Source organism: Triticum urartu, chromosome 1 (genome assembly GCF_003073215.2).
Source record: "Triticum urartu cultivar G1812 chromosome 1, Tu2.1, whole genome shotgun sequence".
Classification (NCBI taxonomy): domain Eukaryota; kingdom Viridiplantae; phylum Streptophyta; class Magnoliopsida; order Poales; family Poaceae; genus Triticum; species Triticum urartu.
The window spans coordinates 238,703,039-238,723,611 of NC_053022.1; the positions used below are offsets into that span (position 1 = coordinate 238,703,039).

Sequence of the window (20,573 nt, forward strand, 5' to 3'; positions counted from 1 at the left end):
TCCTCAGTCGCAAGGACATGTTGAACAAGTAGCTTATTCACTTCAAGAGTTTCCAAGAAGCTATGGGAACTCATCTGTCGTTCAGTACTGCATTTCATCCTCAGTCGCAAGGACATGTTGAACGTGTCAACCAAGTTCTCGAAGACATGCTTCAAGCTTGTGTAATTTCCTTCGGCAAGAAATGGGAGGAATCTCTTCCATATGCCGAGTTCTCTTATAATAATAGCTATCAAGCTAGTCTGAAGATGTCCCCCTTCGAAGTGTTATATGGACGAAAGTGTCGAACCCCTCTGAACTGGTCAGAAACTGGGGAACGTCCACTCTTCGGTCCGGATATTATCCAACATGCCGAAGAACAAGTCCGCATTATTCGTGAGAATCTCAAGACTGCTCAGTCACGTCAGAAAAGTCAGTATGACCGTCATAACAAAGACATGGTCTATCAACCTGGCGAAAAGGCTTATCTCCGAGTTACACCAATGAAGGGTGCTCACCGCTTCGGGATCAAGGGCAAGCCCACCCAGAACAATTTTAAAAAAAGAATTAAAATAAATAAATAAATAAATAATAATAAAACTAATTAACTTAATTAATTCTAATTAATTAACCTAATGACTAATTAACCTAATTAACTACTGTTAATTAACTAAACAATCTATAACTAGTGGGACCCACCTGTCAGGTTGACCAGGTCAACTGCTGACGTCATGCTGATGTCAGCAAATACTATTCTGGATAATGTTGGATTAAATAAATTAGATAAATCCTAAAAATGATTTAAATCTTTTAAAATCAATATAAAATAAACCGTAACTTGGATGGAAAAACTTTGTACATGAAAGTTGCTCAGAACGACGAGACGAACCCGGATACGTAGCCCGTTCGTCCGCCACGCATCCCTAGCATAGTGAACACGCAACTTTCCCCCTTCAGTTCATCTGTTCGAAAACGCGAAACCCCGAGGATATTTTCCCGGATGTTTCCCCCCTTCACCGGTACCTCCTCATACCGCGTTAGGGCACCCCTAGCACCGATACTTGTCATGTCATGCATCGCTATGCATCTGTTTGCTTAATATTTATTGTTTTCCCCCTCTTCTCTCGCTAGACACCGAGACCGACATCGCTGCTACCCAGTACGACTACGGTGTTGACGACCCCTCTCTCTTGCCAGAGCAACCAGGCAAGCCCCCCCTTGATCACCAGATATCGCCTACTCTTCTCTCTACTGCTTGGATTAGAGTAGTGTAGCATGTTACTGTTTTTCGTTAATCCTATTCTGATGCATAGCCTGTCATTGTTGCTACAACTACTGATACCTTACCTGCAATCCTAAATGCTTAGTATAGGATGCTAGTTTATCATCAGTGGCCCTACATTCTTGTCTGTCTGCCATGCTATACTATCGGGGCGTGATCACATCGGGTGTTGATCACGGGTATATACTATACTTACTACACATGATATATGTTGTGACTAAAGTCAGGTCGGCTCGTTGAGTACTCGCGGTTGATTCACGAATTGGGGCTGGAAGGACATACTTTCCCGAGGCCCTCTGTGTGGATCTTTGTGGCGGAGCGACAGGGTACGTTGAGACCACCCAGGTGAGAGGTGGGCCTGGCCCTGGTCGGCGTTCGCGGTTACTTCAAGATAACATGCTTAACGAGATCTTGGTATTTGATCTGAGTCTGGCTACTGGCCTATACGCACTAACCAACTACGCGGGAACAGTTATGGGCACTCGACGTCATGGTATCAGCCGAAGCCTTCGTGACGTCAGCGACTGAGCGGCGCTCGCCGGGTTGGACCGCGTAACGTAACTTCCTTTGTAATGGAGGTTGCTAGGTCTGCTCACCGGTCGCCCTCGCAACATGAAGGTGTGCAATGGGCGATGGGCCCGGACCCCTGCGCCATAGGATTTAGACCGGCGTGCTGACCTCTCTATTGTGCCTAGGTAGGGTTGCGACGTGTTGATCTTCCGAGGCCGGGCATGAACCAGAAAAGTGTGTCCGGACAAAGGGGATCGAGCGTGTTGGGAAATGTGGTGCACCCCTGCAGGGAAGTTAATCTATTCGAATAGCCGTGATCTTCGGTAACAGGACGACTTGGAGTTGTACCTTGACCTTATGACAACTAGAACCGGATACTTAATAAAACACACCCTTCCAAGTGCCAGATACAATCGGTGATCGCTCTCTCACAGGGCGACAAGGGGAGGATCATCGGTTAGAATTATGATATGCGATGTTACTTGGTGAACTTACCATATACTCTCTTCTTCTGCTGCAAGATGGAGGTTGCCAGAAGCGTAGTCTTTGAAAGGACTAGCTATCCCCCTCTTATTCCGACATTCTGCAGTTCAGTCCACATATGATACCCCCTTTTTCCATTTGATACCAATGCATACATATGTAGTGTAGCTCCTTGCTTGCGAGTACTTTGGATGAGTACTCACGGTTGCTTTGCTCCTCCTTTTCCCTCTTTTCTATACTCGATTGCTGCGACCAGACGATGGAGCCGAGGAGCCAGACGGCACTGTCGATGACGACTACTACTACTCGGGAGGTGCCTACTACTACGTGCAACCCGCTGGCGACGACCAGGAGTAGTTTAGGAGGATCCCAGGCAGGAGGCATGCGCCTCTTTCGATCTGTATCCCAATTTGTGCTAGCTTTCTTAAGGAAAACTTGTTTAATTTATGTCTGTACTCAGATATTGTTGCTTCTGCTGACTCGTCTATGATCGAGCTCTTGTATTCGAGCCCTCGAGGTCCCTGACTTGTAATATGATGCTTGTATGACTTATTTTATTTGTAGAGTTGTGTTGTGACATCTTCTCGTGAGTCCCTGATCTTGATCGTACACGTTTGCGTGTATGATTAGTGTACGGTCAAATCAGAGGTGTCACAATTAACCACCATTTTATTGAATGCAGGAACCTTAAGAAGCAGAGGAGCACCCAGAAACAAGATTCCACCATGTGTTGGTCTCCTCCCCCAAGTGCGATCCTCAAAATAAATACTGATGGTGCTTGGTTTTCATGAATCGTCATTGTCTCGTGCATGGGGTTTATGGCTGCGGGAGCAGGAAATCTGAAACATGTATCCAATGCTCTCCACGCCGAAGCCCCGGCCATGTTAAATGCAATCAATACTACTGCACAAATGGTATGTAATCTTGTGATATTTGAAATAGACTCCGTGGTGTTGAAGCAGGCGATCTCAAGCGAGGAGTATGCTTGTCGACTTTAGGTGTTGTGTTTCAGGAAATAAAATTTCAGTTGAATGTGGCTTTTAATGATGTAAATGTTAGTGTTTGTCCAAGATCTTGTAGTGTAGCAGCTCACAGCCTAGCAGCACATGGTGTAAGATTAGGAGATGGTGAATATGAAACTTGGCTAGGCTATTTCCCTGAGTGCCTCTTTGATTCGTAGGATTTTAAGAACATATGAATAGGAAAAGTATAGGGTTGGAGTGGCATGCCCAATTGAATTCTATAGGATTAGCAATGAGTGTTCGATGACACAGAAAAAACAAAAGAATTGTAAAAGGAGGTTGGAGTGGATGTTAGATTTCTTATGAAATGTAGTACAAAAGATTCCATAGGAAAAATTCCTATGAGATTCAAACCTATGAATCGAAGGACCAATATAGGAAAAAAATCATAAGGATTTCAATCCTCTGAAAATCCTATAAAATTTCTTTGAATCAAAGGAGCCCTGAGTTTGTTGTGAACTCAGTAGCTGGCGATTCGCTGGTCTAACTTTGTAATGGAATACAAGGTTTGTAATGGAATACAAGGTTGTTCCTTCAACAAAAAAATATCTACAGGAAGCTAGAACCAGCATAATCCAGTCAACTAATCCACACATCACATCGAGACGGGGTTTGTTGGCAGTATGCAATGGTGGTCCATATATCCAAATCATTTGTCATCTATGATGACTATTTTCTCCTAGCGCAAGGAATCAAATAGTATGAGTGAACATATTTTGTAATGCTGGTTCCACGATGCATTGACCAATAGTAAGTGTTTAGGTACATTAGATGACCTGTTGCATCCATGGCACAAAACCAAATGGAATCAAGAAGTGATGCTAACTATATGAAGTTGTATTTGAAAGGAATTATAAGGAACATCAAGGCTCAAAAGTGGCACAAGTAACAAAATACTCCCTCCATTCCTAAATATAAGATGTTTTAGAATTTTAAAATGTGAACTGATACAGACTGAAATGGGTGAACATAGACAGTAAAACATGTCTAGATACATGTGAATATGGAAAAAGCTAAAACATCTTATATTTATAAACGGAGGTGAGTAGATTAGAGTTGGTAAATGCCTGGTGGTATCACAACCCTTTCTATCTCTACATCTGCTTCCGGTAGTACGTACTTTCCTGCATAAATACATGGTGAAGGATCTGTGGGCATGTTAAGCCTCGAGCGATTCCAACCTCTTTTTCATTCACCTCACCTAGGTTGACATCGAGCTCATTCCTCGTTGCGCTCTGCCCCTTGCCGACCCAGGGGTCATCTTCGTGGGGTATGGGTCCTCACACGACCGTCACATGCTGCCGGGAGCATTGTGACCAGCATAGTGTGTCCGGATGCAACCTAGGTTCTCCGTCGAGCAAGTGGAGTACCCTTGCCTTGATGCCTTCCTCACTTTCCTCCTTGGTGTTCCTCCACTACATTTGAGCATGTTGTGTTTTGTTTTTCTAGATTTTGATAGCTTTTCATGATAGCCACGAACCAAAAACCTGGTAATTATCATCATTTTTTATCTGATAGCCACGACATGTGTGGTGCTAATGCCCTGATAGCTACGCCCAATAGGTGTTTATTACAGTGAAAATTTGGTACCTGGAATAACCTGGTGACTATCACAGAATAACCCAATGATCGTCACCGAATAACATGGTGATTATAAGTGGAAAATCTGGTGCCTAGAATAACCAACATAATCTGGTGACCTTCACCGAATAACCAGAGACTATTATTGGGAAATTCGGTAACTAAAAACTTGTTGAATAATAATAATAATAATAATAATAATAATAATAATAATAATAATAATAATGATAATGATAATGATAATGATAATGATAATGATAATAATAATAATAATAATAATAATAATAATAATCATAATAATCATCTAGTGACCATAACTGAATAACTTGATGACTATTATTGGGAAATCTGCTATGGGAAGTCTTGAGGTGAAACTCTAGAATAGTCTAGTCATCACACTAGGTTATTTTGATAACTGAAACAATAAGACAAATAAGCAACACTAGCAAAGAGCCTGTGCCTTGCAACGGAGAAGAAAATACCACACTTCCCTAACACAATAACTATAACTCAAGACCGCAATAGGTCCACATATATTATTTTAACACATGGTATCCCATGTGGTGTCGCCATTTATCCTCCTTTCCACCATCGCCTACGGTGGCCTCACTGCCCACACAATAACAACGCTTTTAAATATTGTCAATCCTAAAACATCTCTCTCGACATAAGATGAGAAATATGCTTTTCTTGTGACATTTTGGCGAGGTGTGCACGTGCGGTTATAGAAGATTTGTTTCGTCTCAATCCTAGTTTTGTCGAGGTGCTCATTTTCAGTCCTAATTGACATCGGTATGAAAGAAAGACGGATCATGCGCTATTGGTTAAGGTTGCACCCTAAATAGCTTTTTTAATGGTTAACAGGTAAATAACATCATATTCAGATTCTATATTTTTAATCAAATCACATATATAACATGTTAAACTTGGAGTTACCGTTTAAAAGATTTGGATATTTTTAAAAATCATTTGTTCCGTACTGCGGTTGATTAACCCAATTATCAAGGGGTTCCTGCAAAAGCAAAAAATTGGCTTGCGATTGATTATCAAAAATATCAGGGGGTTTATGCAAAAGTGAAAAATTGACTTAAAATGGACTATAGGTTGATTAATAGAATCATCAGAGGGTTTTCTGCAAAATAGTATGACGGACTAATAATCCTATTTTCTTTATTAGTAAGTATGTCACCTACATAATCAATAACATAATTCAGATTGCATGGTCCTTGTTATTAATCCGATAACAAAGTATTGCATAATCTAGGCAAGTAACATATCCAACGCGCTCACCGTGCCTAAAAACAAATTTCGGCCACGCGAAGCCATGAACCTCCACTTGGAACCTTCCCGTGCTCTCTTGTCTTGGCAAGGAAAAGCTCCACTACGCCCGTTGTCGCTGAAAAACCTTCCCCGTTGTCCTTCACCGGCATCGGCGCCCCTTTCCCCTCCCCCACGTCGTCCTTCCCCGGCCAGGCCGCCCCTCCGTCGCTTGATTGCCGCCAGCTAACTTCCTCTCCCACGACCCGCTGATGTGAGACCCGTCACCCGATTACAGTCGTCCGCAGCCTCCCCACGACAGATGGGATCCGTAGCTGCCCCCTCTGACCACCGGCGATGACCACGTGGCCGTAGAGTGCAGGCTCAGTCATCGCTCGGTTGTTGCTCCGCCGGCTACGATTCGTCGATGCAAAAGGACGATTGGCTTCTCTTCTTCTCCGACGACAAGGAGGCTGCCGACATGAGATTGGAGCAGCACCGGCTTCCGGCACGGCCTCTACGAGCAGTCGGCGGGACGCTCCTCCCCGCACCCGTCCCCGTCGTCTTCACCCCGGAGGAGATGATGGCTGCCATCCGGGATCTCGCCCAGGCGGTCACGAGCATCTACACGTTCCTCGCGAGATCCTATGGGCCGCAACCGCCTGTGCCCTTCGCCACCGCCCCGCCGCCGCAGCAGCCGCTGCGGCAGCCGCCATCCTCGGCGACCCCCGTCGCCGCCGCCATGCAGCGGCTGCCACCACCAGCGACGAATCCCAGCGCCTCCACCATGCAACAGGGGCAACAGCTGCAGCCGCCGCCACTGGGCATCCCAACAACGGGCCCGGGGGTGCCCATCCACCAGGTCCGGTTTCCCCCATTGCCATCTCCGTTACCGGCCTGGCTCATTGGGTCCCTTGAGCCGGTCTACATGACGGCCTCAGTCGGGCCGCACGTGTTGCCCCCGCAGGCGATGCACCCGGCCATGCAATTTGGCGAGTCCTCGGGCGCCGCTGAGCCCTTCGCCAGCGTCGACGGGACCCTGTTCTAGGGCAACATCCTGATGCCCGCCTACTCGGCCCCGTCATCCTCGCTGCTCCGTGCTGACGAGGCGCACCCGCCCGTCGTCCACGTCCAGACGCCGCCGAGATTCTCCAAGCTGGAGTTCGCGACCTACGACGACACCGTCGACCCCCTGAATTGGCTCAACCAATGCGACCAATTTTTCCAAGGACAGCGCACGCTCGCGTCCGACCGCACCTGGATCGCCTCGTATCATCTCCGAGGAGCCGCACAAACGTAGTACTACGCCCTCGAACAGGACGATCAACTCGAGTGTCGCCGCCAAGGGTTGTGCTTCAACTACGACGAGCCCTACATACCGGGCCACGTCTACCCACGACTCTTCTACCTGGAGGCTGCAGACTACATTGAGGAGGACCCTGCCACCGTCGGGCTCGGCGACAAGCCCGCCCTAGTTGACGCGGAGGTGTTTGGCGACCGTTGACCTTCCCCGCCTTCCAGCTCGAGGACGAGCTGTTTGTGCAGGCGGGAAGGATGTTATGACCGGCATATTAGGGGCTTAGCCCAGTTAGTTGTGGCCCAGTTTATTTTATCGTTATTAGGGGCTTAGCCCAATTATCTTATTAAGAGGATTATGTAAACTCGTGTAAGGACCTGTTTTGGGATTAAGCAAGAAGCAATCATATTTGCTCGGCTTCCTTAGGGAGCCGGGAGACCTAACCCTAGCTGCCGCCCCTGCTCTCTCTCTCTCTCTCTCCTTCCTCCACGCCATCCCTCCTTCCACCCCTACAACCTGAGACCACGCCCTGGTAGGGATCTGGTTCCTACCAGCGCTATACATTCTAGGTATCGTGCCTAAAGGCGAAAACAAATAGCATTATTGCATCAACACCAAGCTTTGCAGCTGGAGATAACTCGTTTATTCTTCAAACATAAAAACTAGCTTGTGTACAATAATTTGGTGAAGTGGTGCATGGTTACAACAAAAGTTATTATAATGGGTACACATACATGCGCTGCTGGCAGTAGCCACCCCTAATTGATATTTGTTGGTTTATACCTTTATGGTTTTGCCAAGTTACTTACAGATTTATGCCAAACAATGCATTTGCACACACGACAAATTGTTGGAAAAATACTTCTTACGTTCCTAAAAGTAAGGCCAACAGTTTTTTTTTCAAAAGTCAAACAGTGAAGTTTGATCAAGTTTATAGAAAAACTATTAATTTCTACAATACCAGATCAATACAGTTAAATACATAATATAATATTTTTATACCATGTCAATGTAGTATTATAGATTTTGGTCGTTTTTTCCAAAAAGTTAGTCAAACATTGTATTGTTTGACTTCTGGGAAAAAAATATACGCCTTACTTTCAGGAACGGAGGGAGTACGAAGATAACCCAGAAACATATTTCCCACTTTCTAAGACCAGTGCCCACTGCCCCACAAGTCTCAGGAGAATATTAACAGCCTCAGCGAAAGAAATCACAAGTAAAAGAAAACAAAGAGATAAAAATTCAAGCCTAAAATAGAAAAAAAAACTCAAACCTACCTCAACAAGTCTAGGCAGCACCAATCAGGTCCTTTAATTCAACAAGTCAGTCAGCAAGTTCTTGATACTCCTCTGAACCTACGAAGTCCATGGCCTACATAAGATAAGATCAATATTATATTATCAGGGAGAACTTCTCAAATTCCAGTACTGAGAGAAATGGGTCAGTTATTATAAATGGCATGGCTTTCTTTTCATCGTGTCATTCCTGGTCTGCATTTCACATGTTCATGAACTAAATTTTGTTGTTAAAGATGGCTACTCTACATCCTTGCGATCATTCAAGAATTAATAGTAAATATTGCAAAACCACAACTGTTGAGGTATCAACGTTGCTTTTTACCACCAATCTATGGGCAGCCTGTGTCTCAAAGCCCAGATCTCACACGTTCAGGCTCTTAACAGCCTTACCGACTGCTTGCTCCCATATGCCAGTGCTGAGGAGGCAGAGAAGCACCACCAGAAGGTAGACCGATGAATCACGGGTTGAGCCTGACCTAGCCAGTATAAGCCACACGAGAGTACTGCTGTCGTTCACTTCATTTGTGGAACTCAGTTCAGCCTGTTTCAACTCGGCTAACTTACAAAGCAAATCCCCAATACCGATCAAACACTGAGTCCCTAAAATTCAATAAATGTGTGGTCTGAAAAAGATATACAGCTAAACTATCGGTTTTACAAACTGTCAAACCAGGTGTTACAGCAGCACGGTCTATCGGTCACGCTGCAGGACAGCCAAAGCAATGATCCTATGCAGCCGTAGCATCATTGTTGTAATTTCTTTGCACCACACTTCAATGCTTGACCTATTTGAGAGCACGTGCTGTTAAAAGATTACTCTTGACCTTCATCCCCAACTTGGAACTTATCGAGCTGCTTGAGTTGCTTGGCTGCTCACTGAACATTATCCATTCTTCACCTCTCCATTATGGCGTACTTGGATGCGGCGGATGGCAGCAACTCGAAAGTTTTCTTGGCAGGAAAAATAATAGCAGGGAGGCGAGAGACGCGGGAGAGCATGCTATACACCGGCTGGTCGGCCTCAACTCGTGTCTCGTCCATCTGCTACATGGCTGCGTCACAGGACGGACCATTGCCTACTCGGCACATGTGGGCCAAGGCTGTTAAGAGACCTAAGGGGTAATATTTCGTCTTTAAGACACAGTCCCCTGGCTATAATGGTGGTCATATGATTTTTTTTCCAAAAGTGGTGGTTAAGTGATATAAGTGCCAGAGTGGTTGAGATTTTGCGATATTTCCTCATGAACTATATATAGTGGGCAGCAAAACCAAAAGTCAGGTACCTCTTTCAAGGAGCTTTTAAGATGCATCTCAGCTAACAATAATTCTTGTTTCCTTCCTGTCGTGGATGAAATTTCCATGTAGAACTTGCAAAGCTGCAAAGAAGCTTGAGCAAACTTTTTGAACTTCTTATGGTCATGACATAATTCTGAACCCTGTGAGGATAACAATCACTAAGATGATGTGGAACTATGAGTACTAGAACATAAATACAGTACACAGTCTGTTGCAAGTAGAAAGTAACAATGAAATAAGAATACTTGGATTCAACAAGAAAATAAAGTCAGCACTTACACAGCATTCATAAAATTTCCAAACGAATAAGTAATTATACATCAATTAAAGCCAGTGCTACTTAACAAGATAGTGAGGATATACGAATACACACACTGTAAACCAGAGAAGAGGAGATTTGGGGGAGGCCACACATGGTGCAACTGCCGTGGGTGGCCTTTTTTCATAAGGTGCTCAAGGAGCAATTAGGGTTTACAAACACTATTACAAGGTATGCAGAATCAGTAAAAGCAAATATATCGCAAACACACACAATTTGTAGATGCCATTGCAAAGACGGAAATCTTGCCACTGTCAATTACTTCCTCCATTCCAAAATATAAGACGTTTTATAGCAAGCTAAAACATCTTGCCAAAATGTCTTATATTTTTAAACGGAGGAAGTAAATACCATCCACTCTTTCTTTCTCGTGCCTCCCCACACCATTCCCCTTCTCCAACTTATTAGTGTGCCAGCTTTCTGTCACACTCTTAACCCCTAGGACTCACTGCATGCTAGTGTCCAAGCACACTTGCTCATCATCACAGACAACGACCATAACACTCTTGATAAGGCCATGGCCCCCATCCTATTACTACAACAGCTCCAACCCGGACAGCGGTGCCACGATGCATCTGAGCAGCACAATGGAACAAGAGCTGTGTTGGTCGGGCAAAATGGGGCGACTGACACCGGTCAGCATCTTACCATCAACCACCAATAGCATGCCACTTACATTCTATAGGCTACAAGAATGTCTATGTCAGAGGTGTGCCTGGTGACTCAGCATGCCCCAATCCGTCACCTGGGTGCAATTTAGTCTGCACACAGCACTGTATGGCATAGCCAGCAGACTTTTATTGCCGAGTCAGCCATATCAGACTCTTGACACCTGAGCCGAATTCAAAGACAAAAAACTAAATCAGAGTCAGTTCCGACACCCATGTTCGCATGCAAAGACGTGCGATATTTACACACACAGCATGCATGATGTACAGCATGATCCAGAAGAACAGAACAGCAGCACAAGAGAGCACGGCAAGGCGTTGTTGTATCTCGTCAACACAGTGCGTGTGTGATGTTTTGGTCAATGATCTAGGACCGAGAGGAGACGATGTGCACTCGTTGGCTCGGCTCGTTGGCAATTCTCAGTGCCCACTGCCCACCACATGTTTGACGATGCCTCAAACATGAAATTTTGCATTTCTTTTCAATTTTTCTGTCAGATGGCCAAATTGTCACTTTGGTATTCATCGAATTCGGTTGCTAACAAATCCTATTTCTAACCTTTGAAATGATCCACAGCAATTACCTCAATTTGAAGGGCAAACTATGGAGAAAAAATCAGACACCTTCTTTGGACACTATACATTGCCTCTCATTTCTTATTCTCCTCACTGGAGACAATGAGTTAAGCAAGTTGCCACAATACTGCCACCCTCCTGACCGCACATGAACAGCTGCATACGCTGCTGTCCAATTTTCTGACCTGCTCTAATAAAGCTTAGCTTTTGTGTTATTTTGTTTGGTTCTCTTCTGTTTTTTGGAAGGTCTTTATTTCAGTTTGGCCATTGGCCTTTTGTACTTCTGCGCAATCTCAGTGTCTTCTTCATAACACATAACGACAGGCATTTTGATGCTTGTTCGAGAAAAATTAGCAAAAGAAACAAACCCACCATGCATGCCCAACAGTGGCCAAAATGTTAAGAAATTCAGTATTCCTGGTATTTTTGACTCTACAGTAGACATCGGAATAGGAATACCAAGTTACTTTTCACACATGCCACTTCAGAGGTCAATAATAGTATAACATGTAGAAGTTCCAAAAATATAGAGAGAGCATGCAGGAGAGGAAACTTAAGGGAATCCCAGAAGAATCTGGTTGGCTTTAGCTTCCAAGCCAGATTTGGATTTTGTGTCAAAACCAAATTTCTGAACACAGATGCTCACCCGTCCGCCAATACAGAAAAGATGAATATTTAGGACACATCTCACACTGTTGTGTTGGTGTAGAATAGGCAGTCCTAAGCATGTGCAGATGCAGCTATATAATTCAAATTGCTTGAGATGATGAACTGTATGTAGAGGAACATGTATCTTGAGTGCTCGACTTGAAGAATCTGGTGTGTCTGCGCTAATAGGTTTCATGTTATATCAATTTGAGTGTGCTCGACTCTATTTGTTGAACTTGTGTTGTTCAATATATTTATGTTCAAACATGCAATTTTCCCAGTGTGTGCCCTATCTCCAGTTGGCTAAGCGGACTACTGGAAAGAAGTACTATGTACCAAAGTAAAACATTAAGACATATAGCAAAACCAAAAAGAAAGAGATAAATGAGTCATTCAGTGTGGACTAAGTTTATGAACCTTTAGATATTGAACTTGATTGAGCAAAGCTTTAGAACATTTCTTGAGGTCACCCTTGCTCTTATGGTATCTAGCACATAATCCACATATCTCCGGAACGCTAGCCCCATTTTGTACAATCTAGAAACACAACCAATCAGATAAACTGCAGGTCAATGCGGGAATAAAGATGAAAGCCAAGTAAAAGCTTATGAACCTGCTCAAGGATATCACCAATTATATCTAATAATTGACTTGATTGCCTGGTCTCTTTATTTGAATCATCTGAAGTGTTGCCTATGGATTTAGCTTCTTGAGTGTCATTAAGATGAGTAGCTTGTTCTTCAAGGGTGGTCATCACCTTGTCCAGTAAATCAACATTGAAGCACTTGTTGACGGACAAATTTAATACCATTTTGATAGCTTCAAGTGTCTGCACAGGATACCATGCATTATATTTTGTCATTCTACTACACATTATAGCTGGCGCATAGGCCTAAGATACTCAGATATTCAAATGAGAGAACATCTCCGCCCCACAGGGAGACATGGAGAAAAGCTATCTACTTCATGAGATTAACAAACTTGGTATAATATGAAGATCTATTATTAAACCGTTGAGTACCAAAGATTACAAATGGTATTACACTAAATAAGTAAAGGAAGAAACAAACCATTGCATATCTGTAAGTATGATGCAAGAAGCCAAGTTACCAAAAGCCATGGGAAGAGCATCGCTGCAAGTCAGTTTTGACCTCAACCAGTGGCTGGAGTAGTTTCTTTTCTTCTTAATTATCTATGCATAGTACTAATCTATTTAGATATACTATACTAACAGAAGGGTTTCTCATGTGCTCTATTACCTTCAACAAAAACAAAAGATAATTAACGAGTATAAAGTCAGGATCAGATCCCATAAAGGGGATTGTGCTGATGTGTGTGATCAGCTGAAAAGTAATCCACATCAATATACTTCTTACCAGTCGAATATTGCCTGTGTCCAAAGCAACCTTACTGTAATTTTCCCAAACTTGCCAACTATTCCTCCTATAAATAAATGATTTAATTTTAATAAGAAACAATTTACTTAATAAACTTATGGAATAGGAGGTGATACACACTTGAACTTAACAGCTTCCCTGAATGACTGGACTGACGCTTGACTCTTCCCTCTAATCATGTGCCTGAAAAACTGACATTATTAGATAGAGTAACAGATAAGAGAAAATCTTGTGAGAATAATCCTTGCTTAGGATTTAATCTAGTAGGTTTATGTATCCACTATTCAATAGGTAAGCCTTAGAAACTAAGGTAGCAGTAAGAAACTTTATTTTGTCATCTTGGTTACCACTAGTGGGCTGTCAGGTCCAAACCGACATACCTATGTACCGACCTTGTATCCTATATATGCCTACCACTATGAAATACAAGGATTGCCGTCTTTGCAGCACACACATAAACCATCTAGCCAAGTACCAGTGTACAAACCGACATACCTATGTACCGACCTTGTATCCTATATATACCACTATGAAATACAAGGACTGCAGCTTTTGCAGCACACACATAAACCATCTAGCCAAATACCAGTGTACGACAGGAAGAAAGAATTTCCAACAAATTTATGTCACAAAGATCAAAATGGTATTGCTTTCATTATAATCAAAATATCATAAAAATTTCTTGGGCCAACAAGTACACAAAACAAACGAGTGGTTCTTCCTTCCCCGGAACATGTAACCCCACCTGAGCATTGCAGCTTATGTAGCAGCTTTGACTTGCATGTTTGGTACACTATAATTTCCAAATGAACTATATACGAAAGTAACTCGATGCATTCTTTATGAAAGCTGGCTATTCCTAGTCCAAGATAGAACATAGCAGATAGCACTATCCAATAAGGTGAACATGTCAAAACCAAAATGTTCTGGCGTTAGTTTGACCTGGTGAACTGAAGGGTTCAACTGAAATAAAGAAATATCAACAGTGCAAAGGAAGAGAAGCTAACTGCAACTACGAGGTGAATGAATACAGAAACAGGACACCTGATTCCATCACAGCTACAACATAGTAATGAAGGAATAAATATAGAAGGGTGAGCATACATGCAGGCTATATTGTTCCATGCTTCTCCATTTTCAGGATCTATCTGCACAGCACGACTAAAAGCATCCAAAGCCTTCTCAAGATCTTTGTACTGTTTTACTAGGGGAATAAGCTATTCTAAGCTTAGGTTTCCTATATTATAATATAAAAATATAGTACGAAAAATAGAAGGATCAACAAGAACCAGACAAAAGAACAAAGGCAAACCACAAAAAAGGAACAGCTAAAAGAGAACTGCGAGATAATCAACAGCTGGAACCTCTCCGATCATATCATGCTTTAACATCTAACAATTTTTGAAATCGTTAGCAAAATAGGACATTTTTGTGACCCAGTAGTAGAGCACCCTATTTGTGAACTGAGATAGAAATTTTGGCACCGATCGTATATTACATATTTAATATTTGAAACAGACCAAATGTATCTTGTACTGTCCAGAAGAAATGAAAATATGAGCGTACCAAACATTTCATCACTCCGACTCCTCCGACTCACATGTAAACATTGTGCAAGTACAGCAGCTTGCTGGACCGGAGTTAGTGATATATGTGTGCTTCCACTATTCGAGTAATTCACATTTTCTGCTAGCAAAGGCGTTCTTAGTATATCACAGACACTTTCACCAGGAACATAGCTCCTCGTCTTTGACAAAGCCACAACATCATCCGGAGCTCCTGTTTGTTCTGTTGATTGCCCCTCATCAGCTGCTGGTTTAGTGGTCTTTGTAATAAGTACCATTTGGGACTTCGCGTCCACCTATACCAAAGGATTGATCATTTCAAAAAGATTAAGGACAATGATTCCATATATGTTATGCAACAGCAACATGAATGATAGAAATGAAGTAGCTTTTAACTATATATGTGATGTATACATCATTGTTCTCTCATTTTCTAACAAGGTCCTCAAAAGTCAGACTACGAGGGAATCAGGTAGTGTCTATTTTCAGAAGGAAGTCAATACTGAAAAGCATTTCTTGCAAAATGACATGGTCCTCTATCATCAAGCTCCAGAAGCTAAAACAGAAACAGGAAGTGCCATGAGGTCGAGCACAATATACCTGGTGTATTGTTCGAAAACCAAGAATCCCTGTGAGGGAAAGATGAATCCCACATACCTCTTGAGCACTATCCAGATGCAACCTATACAAATACAAACGCCATAATTCTTTTAGGACAGTATTATGCTCAGATCAGCTACAGTTTTTCTGTTCCCACTGCCATTCAGCATACAGGTTGAATAAATCAGGAAAGCTTCGGTACCCTATGATAGTAAATCAGGTACGTATTCATCTAGAAGTACAACACAGATAAGCTATCAAACATTCATGGAAAATATTTCTATAGAGAACATTTGTTTCCGAAAAAATGTCCCTGGATGTGTAATCAACTTTTTGCAGTTATTGGCTCGTGCTTTAAGTCAGTCTAGACATGTTATGCCCAGCACTTTAACTTCACGGCAGCCTCTGAACATCCCATGTAGTGATAAATAGTATTTTGAGTGTCTGACATACAAGACATGACTTCTTATCAACTATCCACTATCCAAGTTATTTCTACTTGTACAATAATTTCTGAACATCCCACGTAGTGAGAAATAGTATTTTGAGTGTCTGACAAACAAGACATTTGACTTCTTATGAACTATCTACTATCTAAGTTATTTCTACTTGTACACTAACTATCTACTTCGTTTTACATGTAACCTAAGAGAAATGAACTAGTGATATATTAGGGGCCTGTTCGGCAATCCATCGCTCCGAGAAATACGAGAATCTGCGGAGCATCTGTTTCTCCACTCCGTATTTTCAACTGAAGCTCGGGCCGCTCCGGGAGCGGAGTCGTGTGGAGTGGCGAGACTCCGAACAGGCCCTAGATAGCAACAATTGGACATATATATGTCTTCATACATTCTTACTGTTATTCAGTCTACCACTAGTGATCCTGAATAATTGCCTTAGGGCAAGTATACAAGTATACTGACATAGGCTTAGGTTCTTGTGAGAACACAAAAGCACACATATCCTCTAGGAAACTTGTGATATGATTTCTTACCTTGAAGCATCAACTCGACCATACTTATTTATACTCTGCAAGTCCAGCTTCTAAAAGAGCAGCTGAGACTAAAGAAGAGCCTTCTCCATCACATAAGAAAGAACCCCAGTAGCTAGAAACCCTTTCAAGTTCACCAAAGTGGGCCAACATTTTATTTTTGTACACCTGTACTTGATCAAACAAAGAGGATGATAGCTCATCTAAAATATTCTGCTGGGACATGGATAATCTGCACAGCCACCATGATACACTGCAAAGGTCAGAGTCTAGGCTCTTTATGCTTGTCAACAGAAGTTCCGCAAAGACAATGAACTGCAAAATAATAACAAGATAAAAGCTAAGATTGCTCAAAAAATGAGATACACTATATATTTTTCTGAATTTATGTCAAAATCAATCACAACGCCCAACAAAAGGTACCCTCATACAACACTAGTTATAAGTTCTAAGTTATAACCTTTCAAAATTATGCATTTAATAAGCCCCATTTCCAATGAAAAGGCGATCCAAGAGATGGAACAACAACACTGCTAACATCCAATAATCCCCCTCCAACCCAAAAAGAGATGTATTTTGACTTGTTAAGACAAGACTTTGACCAACAGTTACTCCATTAATATGTCATAGCCTTGTCTTGACGAATCAAATATGCCTCACATTTGCGATGGAGGGAATACTGAATTAAATTGAATTAGTACTAAACACTGGAGTAACAGTACATGCACCAATTTTGTAAATCAAAAGGAACTTTAGCCTGCTTAACACTTCTTTGCATGTCCATAGCCACATTGTCGTCTAGTGTCATTAGACATATAATGTGTCGGTCATTATGTGTTCCGTACGTGTTATGTGCGCAAAAATGACTAATACGGACAGGTCAAGCTTCATCCGGGATGGTTAAATCCGTTAAATGAGCTAACAATAATCTATATTATAGCTCATACAGAAACCTATAGTCCCAGTGTATTACTCCCTCCGATCCAAATTAGTTGTCGCTCAAACGGATGTATCTAGCACTAGAATGCGTCTTGATACGTCCATTTCAGCGACAACTAATATGAATTGGAGGGAGTACAAATTATGAGATATTTCAACGTAAAGCAACTGTCTACAGACAGATCATACAAAAGATGGAAGTAGAGTATACAGAAATAAAAACTGAAAGGAACTCCAATCGAGTAAAATTACAATGAGTGGACAGAGCAAGCCACCTGAAAATATATACCTGCAAGAGCAAGAATTTCCCATGAACATGGGAACCAAAAGAAGCTAAATGATGAGAAGCCCATGCCTCCCATTTGCCTCCAGGATCACTATACCACCTTTCATCCAATGATGAAGTCCAAAAAGGAACGAATTTCCCATGAACATGTGAATCAATGGAAGCCCATTGATCCTGCTTGCCTCCAGCATCACTATACAACCCGTCATCGAATGATGAAGTACTAAAGAAAGGAAAGGGTGAATATTTTCTTGGAGGCCTGCAAATAGTTGGAAACAAACTCAAATAATTATTAGCCACATTAGCATCTATAGTACTAGAGAATTTACAAATGTCTGGAGGCTTGACGAATACACTAAATGAAGTTTCTACAAAGGAGAGAAGATGCAAGTAATCGAATTATCGATTCAAAACTTTACAAGCCACGCAACCATATGCTGAAACACGTTATCCCATAATAATGAAATGCTGTAGAAAACAGTTGAGCTTTACCAACTCACCCTGTCACGTTCTGCTGCGTGAATGCGAGCAGCGCCGCCACCGCTGCGGAGAGAACAAGCGCGCACCTGCACTCGAACCCCTCGTCCGCCGCCCCTCCTCCGTCATCCCCCAGGACGAACACCTCGGCAGCGGCAGCGAGGTGGCCGTAGAACTGCGCAGGGGAGTCATCGTCAGCCTCGGTCGAGGCAGAGGCTCGGAGGATGTGCGGGACGGCGGAGGCGAGCGCAGCCGCGTAGTCCCCGAGCTCGACAGCGGCGAGGGCGGAGGCGGCGACGGGGCCGAGAGGGTGGACTGGGGGAGGTGAATGAGGCGGTGGTCGGGAGGCTGCGGTGGGGAAGGTACAGCGCAGGAGGCGGAGCTCGACTTCACGGAGGGAGGTGGGGGAAGGGCTGGATGCCGCCATGGCGACGTCGAATGGTTATTTTTCTAGAGGGGTTAGAGCATCTCCAGGCGCCCAACACGGCGCGAGCAAAAAACAGCTTTAGTGCGCGTCTATCGTCTATCGTCTGGTTCGACGCGGCACGCTGCGCCCGCTCCAGCAGCCGGGCTAAAATGCACAGCGCGCGTTCATTTTACAAACTAGAAATGTAAGCATTGAAGTAAAAATTAGATAGATTGTATAGATTTTAAACGATACAAAGGTATTTTATATCTGAAACATAGATTGCATAATAAAAATGACAAACGATAAAAAACGAGATAGATTGCAAAAAAAAAAAACTACTCTAAGTCGCTATCATTATCACCATTATCATCCTCGGCGGTGTCGTCCGAGGTATCTAGCCAGATGTCCAGCCACCGATCATCGTTCGGCGTGAAGAACGACTGCCCACCTGCTGCAACGAGGTCGGACTGCGCATTCGCCAACGCCTTTCGCCGACGCCTGTCCAACCGCTCCTCGCGGCGCCTTCGCGTGTCCTCCTCGTGGCGCCTTGCCCAGTAGACCTTCTCGTAGGCGACGTCCTCCGGGTGGCGCCGGCGCCACTCCGCCATGACCCACTCGTCCTCCTGGGCGACGAGGAGGCGGCGCTGCCGCTCGGCGTGCTCCGCACGGTCTTGTGTCGTGTTCAGACGCGGCGACGGGGCGAAGTCGAGCGCTTGCTGGAGCGTGTACACATCTTGAAAGTTCATCTGGCCGCGTGGCCGGCCTAGGCGTCACGCCGCCGCGTCGTACGCGCGGCCGGCCTCGCGCGCCGTCCCGTACGTGCCGAGGCCGAGCCGGAGATCGCCGGAGCGTATCTCCGCGTAGTAGCCGCCGTTGGGGCGCAGGCGGACGCCGCGATAGCCGGACGCTCCTCGGTGGCGCGTCAGTGGCGGGGCGCTGGGACGGTGGAGGCGCGTCGGTGGCGGGGCGCTGGAACGGCGCGTGGCAGAGAGGGAGAGGAAGAGGAGAAGAGGAGGCGTGGAGAGGCGCGTGGCGCGCGCCGCCCTTTATAGGCGCACCGGAAGCGGTGCGCAAAAAATGGCACGCTAGCTGGCGCCTTTTCGCGCACGCGCAAACGGTTCCCGCGCGCGTGATTTTCCCGCCACCGCTGGAGCACGGCAAAACGCTCCACACGCGCTAAAAGCTGCGTTTACCGCGCGCACATCGTTTCGCGTGACCGTTGAAGATGCTCTTAGGGTTTATACTTCATTAAGCTGGAGTCCATGTGTTTGGGCTTTCTTCGGTTGCCCAATGTAGAATCCACGTGTGAACCTCTCAGGATTGGGTGATCCCCACCCAACCCCAACACGAATCCCTGTGTGCATAACCTGTTTGGTTGCTCCCCTTTAGTAATGTATACACAAAAACGACAACATTGTTCCATGGAATGAAAAGACCACCCAGCCTATACGTTTTATCTCAAGTAAAGAGCAAAATAGTTGAAATATAATACAGATGTTAAATAATTTATCTCAAATAAACAACAGAATAGTTGAAGATATAATACAGTGTTACATAATTTATCTCAAGTAGGCGGCAAAATATTTCTAATAATTCTTAGTTGTTCCAAGCTAGAGTCGATCAGATGATACCTCGCATATTGCTGTGGAACTTCATAAACACATGATGTAAAACTACAAAGTTGAACCGTAGA

General features: G+C 43.8%; 1 pseudogene; it reads right to left on the bottom strand.

Annotated features, from left to right (window-relative positions):
• Nucleotides 1–4,081: 4,081 nt before the first annotated feature.
• LOC125532814 lies at nucleotides 4,082–18,944 on the bottom strand (annotated as a pseudogene).
• Nucleotides 18,945–20,573: the final 1,629 nt, after the last annotated feature.